The sequence below is a fragment of the Chenopodium album genome, chromosome 7 (genome assembly GCF_948465745.1).
Source record: "Chenopodium album chromosome 7, dcCheAlbu1.1, whole genome shotgun sequence".
In the NCBI taxonomy this organism is placed as follows: domain Eukaryota; kingdom Viridiplantae; phylum Streptophyta; class Magnoliopsida; order Caryophyllales; family Amaranthaceae; genus Chenopodium; species Chenopodium album.
Window position 1 is genome coordinate 4,227,953 of NC_137840.1, and position 11,107 is coordinate 4,239,059.

At 34.0% G+C, this 11,107-nt stretch overlaps 1 pseudogene; it reads right to left on the reverse strand.

Moving 5' to 3' along the window:
* Positions 1 to 920: 920 nt before the first annotated feature.
* Positions 921 to 10,880, reverse strand: LOC145639903 (uncharacterized; annotated as a pseudogene).
* Positions 10,881 to 11,107: the final 227 nt, after the last annotated feature.

Sequence of the window (11,107 nt, forward strand, 5' to 3'; positions counted from 1 at the left end):
GTCGTGCCGGGCCGGGCCACTCAGCGGGCCGTGCCGTGCCGGGCCATCCTCGGGCCGTGCCCGGGCCGCCCGCGTGCTGACCCGGCCCATGCCCAGCTCTATTCCTGAAGCTCCCTGTCCAACATCATACTCCTCTATTACTTTGCTATTTCTAGAGTTGATATTGTAATATTCACAACATTTTTAATGTGAATAATTGAAAAAAAAATAATAATAATTAAGATTGACTGATCTTTATAAGACAATCTTACAAGTTCCTTCTATGAAATAACTTAATAAGTTTATAATAAATCAGCACACATAACTTCATAACTCCGGCGCAAAGGATTCTTCAAACAGTAGTTCCTTGAGCAAAGCCCTCCACAAATCGTTGCTTCATGATTCAGAAATCATCCATCAATTTGCCCTGATTGCCCTTTTTCACCCTAAAGACAAATTTAAATTACATATGAGTAGAGATTGGCACTGAAATACATACAACTCGTGTAATAACATGTTCTCTTTCACATACTAGTGAGTTGTCATTTGAGGGCCTCACAAGTTTGAAGCAAATAAGTAAACAATTATTGGTTTCCCAAATGCAATGTGATCAAACTACAGTTTCTGGAATTGCATTCTGAGTTCAGACACGTTGTACGCATGATTCGACTAAGACAATCACTAGGTTTCAAACAATTCTTGTATAAAGAGGGGAAAAAACAAAAGCAAAATAGAAGCAAAAACGTAAGACAAACTTCAAAAAAATATACCTAAGCAAAAGAAATTAATCACCAATGACCAGGCAATTAGCAATTATACCATACAAAGATAAATAAGCAAAATAAAGTCGCATTAGCATGTGTTACTATACTGTGCATCAGCATATCATCCCCTGAACTTGAACTACCATGTTTAATATGACACATTATCATAGTAAGGAATAAATCAGAGCCCAATCATCAATAAATAAATCATCCATGAATACAGGTACACAGACCCATACACAAAACACCCCATCAGCTTACACTAACTTCGTTTGTGAATATATTGGCTGGACATTTGCATAAGAAAATCAATCAAACTTCCAGTAAGTTCGTTATAATGTCCTATAAAAAAACGAACGCATATATTGAAACTGCTATATAGGAGTTCACCTTCCTCTTGAAATTCTTTCAGAAGATGCATCCTTGTTAATCTCCTCGAAAACAGGCTCTTTTACTTCTTTGGGGTGGGAGTTGATAGAGATTCTTCAATCCCATTTTCCACAAGGCTAATATGTAGTTTTCTGTTCTGTGGGGGCTGCTTTTCTTGTGCCTTATCATTAATCCTCTTGCGTTTCTTTGTTTTCTCTTCAACAGTTTCCTCAGTGTCATAGTAAATGGCATCCTGCTCTACAGTTTCAGGCACCTCAAAGGAGCTTTGTCTAGGCTGCGTGTTGTTAATTTTCTTGAGCTGCATAATGTGAAACATTATCAAAGAAGTGAAGCCACAATTCAACATCACACATCCACATTACATTAAGTAAAATGAAGATGCATTTAGCACATGTTTGCCATCAGCAACTACAATAAGGTCTTTACTAGCTTTATCAAAGTGCAAAAATTTTTAGGGCCTCAACTATAACTTTTGGAGGAAAAGTTAATGACAGTGAAGGAAAACTAAACATTTGTGTTTAGCTTAAACTATGTTTAAAAGGAAGTTCTACCTTGGCCACAAAAAAGCCATCCAATTGGTGAACGTTTGGGGTAGAAGCGCCTTGTCAATTTCAACGATGGATGAAACTGGTACTGTCTAAAGCGAGCATATCTGCAGAAAGGAACGAAGAGAGCGTTTGGGTATATATATATATATATATATATATATAAATAAACCAAACCAAACCCTATATGTAACTCCCTCTAGTTCAAAAATTCACATTACCCTTCACATTTACGGCCAAAATCAATTCCACACGGAACTAACTTTACATTCCGGCGCTTCAAGGCATAGTCAATAACTGCTTCGTTCTGCACAATTCTATAATTAGTATAGTGCTAGTCAAAGTACTTTCGTTTTTCTGAATTTTATGATGGTGGGTGGGTTGGGGGGACACTTGTCTCTGTTACAAACCTCCATAACCATGATAGAGCATGTTGAATACACAACAAATCCTCCAGTTTTGGAATTTGCATCAACCAAATCAATAGCAGCCAGTAGAAGTTGCTGCAGTCACCGTTGAGCACATTAGTGTTAAAAAAACAGAAAAAAGAAAAAGAACATTTAATTCTTCCCTAATGGCATACAGAGTAAAAGAACTCGTAGCAAAAAAAAACCACCCCCAAATGAATATAGCAAAAGATGCTTAAAGATGCATTTAGCCCTATTTCTAAACCATTTCATTTGCTTTTATTATTATTATATGCAATGACATTTTTATGAAGGTGCTAATTTTTTTTAAAAATTTAAGATTATCATACTCTATCTGGCATACAGAAATTCTTTCTTTAAATACAAATCACAGTTACAAACCTTCTGCAAATGTGCACACTTCTGGATTTCTTCAAAGCTTTTGGTAGATTTAACAGACTCATCTTTGGATATCACCTAGATGGACAAGGAAAACCATATATTGATATCAGAAAATCAAAAGAAAATTATGACATTTTGAATTCGTCCATTTTATTTCAAGACCAAAGATTGGCAAACCTTCCACTCCTCAAATAGAGACATAGATTACTATTGATTTAATAAAAATAAATGTATGAGTCTTAAATCATTCTGTGTCTCGATGTATGGCCTATATATAGATTGGTAGTTGTCAAACAAACAAGTGCCAGTAAAGAGCACCAGACAGGAGAAAATATTAAAGGGGTATAGGAAACAAAACCAACCAGGGTCCGGGGAGATAGGTGTTCACATTGTAATTGAACGAGCATGCACGCAATATAAAATTATAAAGAGTAGCTAGCAAGGGTTATAGGAACAAGCCTACGCCACTGATTAAGTACATTGTATTGATACAAATACATTAGAGAGGGTGGGTGTTTTTCAAGCAAAACATTTTTCTATTGTGTTTTACCATTTTTCTATTTCCAATTTTCCATTTATAGAACATCTGGCCTACTCCGTCATGAAGGGTGATTAAGTTGAATGTGAAAACAGCTCTAATGTTGAAGGGTTGGGTTGGTGGCCTGGTGGGAGTGGTGGTGGGAGATTTAAGGAATAAGTGTTCTATATATTTGTTGCTGTTGGGCGACAAAAAGCTCGGTGGCCACCTAATATAGCTATAGCAAAAGCAATAGCAATGGCAGCTCAACTTGGAAAGAAGTATGGACTAAGAAGCATTATCACGAAGTCAAATAGCAAAGTGATATTTAGAAAATGGTCCAAGGCATCCAAATACACGGATTTTGGATTTTTTTACAATCCTTGAAGGTGTTATTGTGCTTGGCAATCATTTTAATTTTATCACTTCCTCTCACGTGAAGAGAGAAGAAAATGAAGTGGCTCGTCATTTAGCTAGAGCTCTGCCCTTTGGTGAGCAAATTAGGAAGAATTTTTATCCTTCAGATATGTCATCTAATGGATATATTATCTCTTAACTTGTTAAAAGTTCTTTATTTCCCTTTCTAAAACGATAAGATGTTTTCGAAAAACAAAGCAAATAATTACCACTAAGACCTATGAGCAACAATGCAAGTAAGCTTTACTTACCCCAGTACCACTGCAAGGTGCATCCAATAACACTCTATCACATGAATTCCTTCCTAGCACTTGTGGTAGCTAAATGCAAGAAATCCAGGTTAGAAAGGTCAAATCAAAATTAGTAATTGATAGTCTTTAACAATCATTTAAGCCAAACTTTCTCAAAAAATAAAAATAAAAAAATAAAAAAATCATTTAAGCCAAGGACCATAAATTCTACTGATACATTTAGAAATTAACAAATCCACATGTTTATAACTCATTACAATGGAGTTGACCAAAGCAAAAAATAAAGTCTCCATATAGTTATTGATTTTCATTCCACATATTGTATTATTGTGTATATGACTAAACAATTATGTAGTAGCTGCCTGGATTGACAAATAAATAAATATTTAAGATCCAAATCAGAATTGCTAATAGCTTGTTTGCTTACTAAACTAGTCCCGAGCTTGGTTTTCTAAATATTATGGAGTATATAAAAGATCTCTTTTACTCTTGGAATGCAAATCCAGGTTACTTATACATGTTTTTTCTCACATAACATCACAGGAATTCAATCTCCAATCATAATTGCTTAGCCTTATCACGTTATTGTTTCATCTTGTTTGCATTTATCATAACTTTTATAATTATATTACACACCATCTGAAGATTATAAGAAAAAGACACTTTTAAATTTCTTTATTACTTCAAGTCCTCAACAGTCAACATGTGGCAACATCTTGTGTAATGTTTCCATCATAACAATTAGATTTAAATATTTAATCAATCACTGATAAGTGAATTTTTTAAAGAGAGTACTTTGGATTTAATTATATTTTGATTTTGTTAATGTACCAGAATACATGCTGTAATGAACTGATTTAGGGGAGGGTATTATGGGTAGTTTAGTATGTTAGTAGTTATCAAATGTAGTATGGGCAATATGGGAAGTCTAATATTATTAAGTTTGTAGTTGTTAGCCTTATTATAAATAGGGAAAAGAGAGAAGAAGCAGTAGGAAGAAATTTGGTATGAACCTTTTGGAGAGTTATGGCCTAAAGCCATTTTGGAGAGTTGTGAGCTAAACTCACTAACGAAGATTGATAGCCTTAAGCTATTAAATTATCGTTTGTAAACCTTTCACTATTATCAATCAATTTAAAGCTTTCAACTTTATTAATTTGCTATTTACAATCCGAAATCAGTGTTGTTACACTGACTTTGCTGGGTGACTGAACTCAGTTCGTTGCACATGCCAGATTGCATATGTAAAGATAGCTAAATGTAATTTCATTTATATCCTGATGTATCTACAATAATTGGTTGATGTATTTGTAGTGCCGAGTTGATTTACATGCAATAGTTTCTCAATATAACTCACAAATAATTATCACCATTTAGATAATAAAATCCTATTATAATAGTTTCTATGCAAAATTACAATATTTTGTAATGAATATAAAACAGAACACCTTCATATCATAATCTGAACAAAAGAAAATAAATTTGCAAGTACATGAATCAGACCTCTCTCCCATCATAGTTGATAACTATTGTGTTGGTAACCCCCATGCGGCAGATATTTGCTGACAAAGAATGGAGCCTCTGCTTCTTCATTTCATTAGCAAACACTAGTCCTATATGTTGGGAAATTTAGAGAAAAAAAAAAAAAAAGAAAGAAAGAAAAAATATATCATCACAAGTACGACCTACCAAACAAATAATTCAGATAAAAGACAAGATAAGAAACAAATTCCTAATCTCAGACATACAAATATCCGGGTTCAGAAAACAGAAAGCATAATAGTGATTAAAAAAGATAAAACAAAGAACTGCTAGGATACCCACCAAAAAGGTTAAAACTCCTCTATAGACTAAGGAGAAAATGTATTAAGCAATCTAACATAAATAAGATAAGTTGAAACCACATCAGTGAGAAAAGATATACAACCATACCAGTATTTTTCATGAGAGCTGCAATATAAGTGGACTTCCCGCCAGGAGCAGCCCTACAGTAACACATCACATTAGGGATGAATGGTTTCAGTATCACTTTTAGCATCATCAAATTTATACCGATTTGGTCCACTACTAAGGAGAACTAACAACTGACCCAGCCCGGCCAGTGTATGAACTGCACTCATACACAGATGACAGAACTCTCATACACAAAGGAGTGGGGGCAAAGAAAGGGAAAGACTTAATAATGACTTTCAATGTAAAAGATGTAGCGCTAATGACTACTTACGCCATATCCACAACTTTCTCTTTCTCTAGTGGAGCTAAGGCCACCACAGGCAAAAAAGAAGCTGCACTTTGAAGCTGCAGGAAAGCAGATACCAGTTGCTTAGGCATATAAATTTTAACAAAAAAACACACATAATGCACATAATAAGTTCATAAGTTACCATGTAGTGACCAGCCATATATTCAGGAGTGGCACCAACTGGCACTTGTGAGTCATACACAACCAACCCAACCTATAAATGAGAGACAACCATCAATATAACTTCAAAAAAGTGAGCTACAAAACCATCAAATCATTTCCCACGAAACATGAATGCCAACTTTACCTTAGACCACTTGTTAACAGGTTCTATGTTCATTCCTCTATTTAAAAGAACATCAGCCAGGTCTCGTCTACGTGTCTACATCCAAAAGGGACAAATGCATTACATCATATGAGCACTTTATTAGACAGTTGACAGAGAGGGATAAGAACACATGAACATCCAAATCATGAGCACACCTTCAGGGTGTTTGTTCTTATGCAAATAGGGCGAGGCTTTTCAAAGGCTTCTATAAGGCTCAATAGATCATCAACTGGAAACATCTGCTCAAGAATAATGACAAAATTAAGCAACATACAGCATAAATTCTAAATTTACAAAGCAGTAACTCCATTGCATAAAATAAGTCATATAAATGCACCTCCACCAACATCCCTATAAGGAACTCATTATAGCCATAGTATAAGGACAAGTCCGTCTTCAGCCGCTCAATGTAATTATTCCTTGCCCCTTGTTTTGGTCTCAAATCCTTAAAGTTTGAAAGCACCCTCACAACTAGCACCATTGAAAAAGATATTAGGCATAAACGGCTTGATACAAAATATAAAACCTGAATTTATTAAATGTAAACAAAGAATAATACTTGCATAAAAAAACTAGAGGACAAATGACCATTTTTCAATAACACGGAATACTAATTAGAAGATAAAATACTAGTCAAATATTGCATCTATACATGATAATAGTCTTGCTTAACATACTTTCTTTTATCCTCCTTTGAAGGCTTGGAAGATCAGGAGGTTGATTAGCCTCTTGTTCAAGCTCCTAAAATATTAAAAGAAAGACAGTTTGTTATACATCTCATACATTGCACTTAAGCAAAACAGGAAGAAAGTAAAACACACAAAAATACATCTTCTGTTGGGAGTATAAATCCATCAGATTCTTCTTGGATGTTGAGCAGCAAATCTTGGCATGCTTCCCACCCTTGCCTAGCTTGTTCCTTGTCAATTGCCCTTGATTTCTTCACATTATCATCTGACTCGTGATCAGAATATAATTCTAACTCCAAATCAGAAGTCGAACCCAAATCTGACCCTGAATTTTCCTGGACATCTAAGTCTGAATCAAACTCGGAACTAGAGCCCAAGTACGACCCAGTATCCAATGTCTTCTCTGCAAGATAGAATTATATACTTCAAAAACATACAGGACAAACATTCCACGGTTGATTGATGCAGAGACATACAAGTATTATATTCGAAACAACAAATACATAAAACAAAAACCAAAAAATAAATTTAAATACACAAGATAACCTCCATGTCCATCATGATAGAGCCATATTATATTCCAAACAACAAATATATATTTAAAAAAAAAAAAAAAAAAAAAAAAAGGTCAACTAGAAATACAAAATCAAACTCGAAAACGACTGCAAAATCCAATTTTTTTTTGAAACAATAAAAAAAATATAGTAAATTATAGTGTAGGGTATAATTAATGATAAAGGCGAATTAATAAAATCCAAAATAGCATGCAATGCCAATGTATGCGTATGTTATATTATATGAATATAAAACATGGTAAATGAATAAAGTGAGTTTGAAGAGCAGAACAAGTATAGATGTGCCAAAAAGTTTGAAACTGTAACCCTAAATTGACAAAAATTACGTACCTCGTTGTTCTTGAGCATCACGAGTTTTCAATCCCCAAGACTCCATGGTTCTGCAATTACAGAAAAACCAGAGCTCAAACGAGCGATCAACAACTCGAAATTCCAAAATAATCCTCTCTACTTGTTTACATATAAGAGAGAGAGTAGAGAGGGAAAAGGGAAGAACATGAACTGCCACTAAACCCTAATTCTTAACACCAACGTCAGTACGAGTTAATAATTACAATATACTTGTTCGTACACAATCACTCCGTAATCCGTATAATTTATGAATTTAACTCAATAAGAATATACTTCGTATATATAAGACCCATTTGTAATCGACTAGTTAAAAATGTGTAGTTAATAATATTGAAAATTTTATGTAATTTATAAATATGGTTTATCGTGATAGGGTGTATGATGGCCTGATGGGAAAGAAAAAAAGGTAAAATTTTATACTAGTAATTGCTCCAACCGAATTAAATAAGACCAATTATCTTGTTGATGTATACGCACTGTATTAAATGAAGGATACCAACATTTTGTAGATTGAGAGTGATTTGTTAAATGCATCTAATAATTGTTTCAAATTACTCTCCATAGTCCATAGCTAGGGTTGTTTTAATTTTGTAGGTGGCATTTAAGTGAGTCATACATCATATGCAATTGTTTTGCAACCTATCAAAACATGTCTTCTCATTCAAATACAGACAGTAGCAATCAATGATGCACCATCGAATTCTAAGTGGAGCTACCAGGGACACCATGTCTTCTCTTGGAATTAAAAAATTCATCCCAAAAGTAACAAGGTTCTCACTGCAACAATAAAAAATAAGATAAGCATTAAAAAAAAATAAAGGAAAAAAAAAACATATAAAAATATAATTATCATAAAAAATGACACTTAACTTCCTCATCATTGAATCATCCTTCAGTAAACAATAATCAAGAATTTCCAAATGTAACTTAGGCAAATTCTTGAAAATTCGAGCATTAGCCCTCAAAAATAGTGTAAGAAAAGGCACATCCACACCTACTGGCCCACGGTCGAGTGAGCACAAAGATTTATTGCCTCTGATGATACTTCTAGAAGTATTTTCTACAGAAGGCCCAGCATTACCATTGACATCATCCTCAGACCTATTCATCACAACACTTTTTCCATTACCATTGACATAATCCTCAGACCTATTCAAATTCAAATTTTGTGCAGGTTCATCTCCAGGAACATCATTGTTATGACCTTCAGGTTCATAAAAATCACGAAGCAATTCATGAACATACTTCATCTTATTACACTCCTCAATTAAACCATCTAAAAGCTTCAGGTAATGAGGATCAGAGAGTAGCTGTTGAGTTTGAGAAACTGCAACAGCATCATCAGAGGATAATGAAACAGTTCTGCGAGAAGAAATCATATCACTCAAGGCTTGAAAACCCTGTGACTGAACCAACAATAATACATCCATATTTCTTTTAACCAAAAGAAATGTTTCATGAACAGCCTGCAAACATATGAACTAATAAGAAACTATACAAATGTAACAAATAAAAATAAAAAACAAATGAAAATTCATGATATATGCATAAAGTTACCCTTTTAAATGCATAAGGTTACCCTTTATTATGCATAAAGTTACCCTTTTAAATGCATAAAATAACCCTTATAACTGAATATTAAGGGTAACTTTAGTGCACATAAAGGGTAACTTTAGTGCATATAAAGAGATAATAACTAAATATAAAAAAATAAAAAATAAAAAATAAAAAAGAACACTTACATCAGTTGAAATTTCTTTAATTTCATCATCAGTCATCACATTTTCCGGAAGCTCAAATGCAAGAATGCGACTACTTCTACCACTTGTAGAAGCCCCCTGACCACAAGTTTGCTTAACAACAGGATCCCTAATTTGAGGCTGTGAAATAGGATATGTAAAGGTATCCAATAGTCCCTGCCCAAAATCACCAGCTTTGATCTCCAAATTGATCCGCTTCTTAATCTTCGCATCAGTCCAATGTTGAATCAAAGGAAGGGTACTACTTTCCTTTTCTCCTTGAAAATTTAATCGATGAAAATACATAATTTGCAAAGCTAGCAAACAACCACTTACATTTTGAGCATTTTCATCATTCTTATACTTCACAACAGCCTTCTTTAACTTTTTCAAAACATATGAACACCAATCAAATGTTTTGATTTCATCAACTTCTTCAACAGCCTTCAGCAATTTCAATGAAATAGTCCTATTAGGAGCTAAGAAGCTAGACATAGCATGAAGCACAAAACATCTCTTAAATTCTTCCCCACCATCATCCAAATCAACCATCCTAGACTCCACTTTTGACAAATGCAGAGGTTGCTTCTCAGTAAGACCATAATCAAGTCTCCATGACTGAATGATACGTTTATCTACACTACCTTCTTCAGGATTCTTCTGAAGTTCAGGAACAACAATCTCACTCATAGGCAAGCCAAAGACATCGCATATATCATTTTTAGTAACTACAAACTCTTTACCAGCAGCAATAGTAAACATGCAGCTACCACCATTAAAGTGTTCAACAAGCCAATGTAGCATTTGACGATTCAAAGTTTTCAATTTCAGATGTAATAAACCACCAAAACCTATTTCTTCAACAACTTTTTTTTTATTAGGACTAAAAGTACTCAACATAAATTCCAATGTGTGTGGTCTGCACCTTGCAATCAAGGGTCTTTTTTCCCTAAATAATAATAATAAAAAAAATAAGTTAAACAATATCAGAATCAGAATCATGATATATATAATAAAAAAATGCAAAACAAAAAACATGTATACTTACACAACAGTATCAGAATCAGAATCAGAAACCACTTGCAATTTAGAATCAGCTACTGTTTTGGCCTTCTTAGATACAATTTTAGACTTCTTAGGAGCTGCTTTAACCTTATGAGACTCTGCTTTAGCCTTCTTAGGAACAGTTTTAGCCTTCACAGTTTTAGACTCTGGTTTGTCCTTCTCAGGAACTGTCTTGCTCTTTTTAGGTACTGTTTTGCCCTTAGCAGGCTCTTTACCCATTGCTTTTCCCCTTTAAGGCGATTTATAACGATATCCACCTATTGAACCACCTATATCTAATTAATACAGAGAATAACCATAAATTACAAATTCACAAATTACTCATGGGAAAATTCAGAATATATGCATAAAATCCTTTTAAATGCAAAAAGTGACCCTTTTAAATGAATAAAGTGACCCTTTTAACTGCATAAAGTCACCCTTAAAAATACAACAAGTAACCCTTT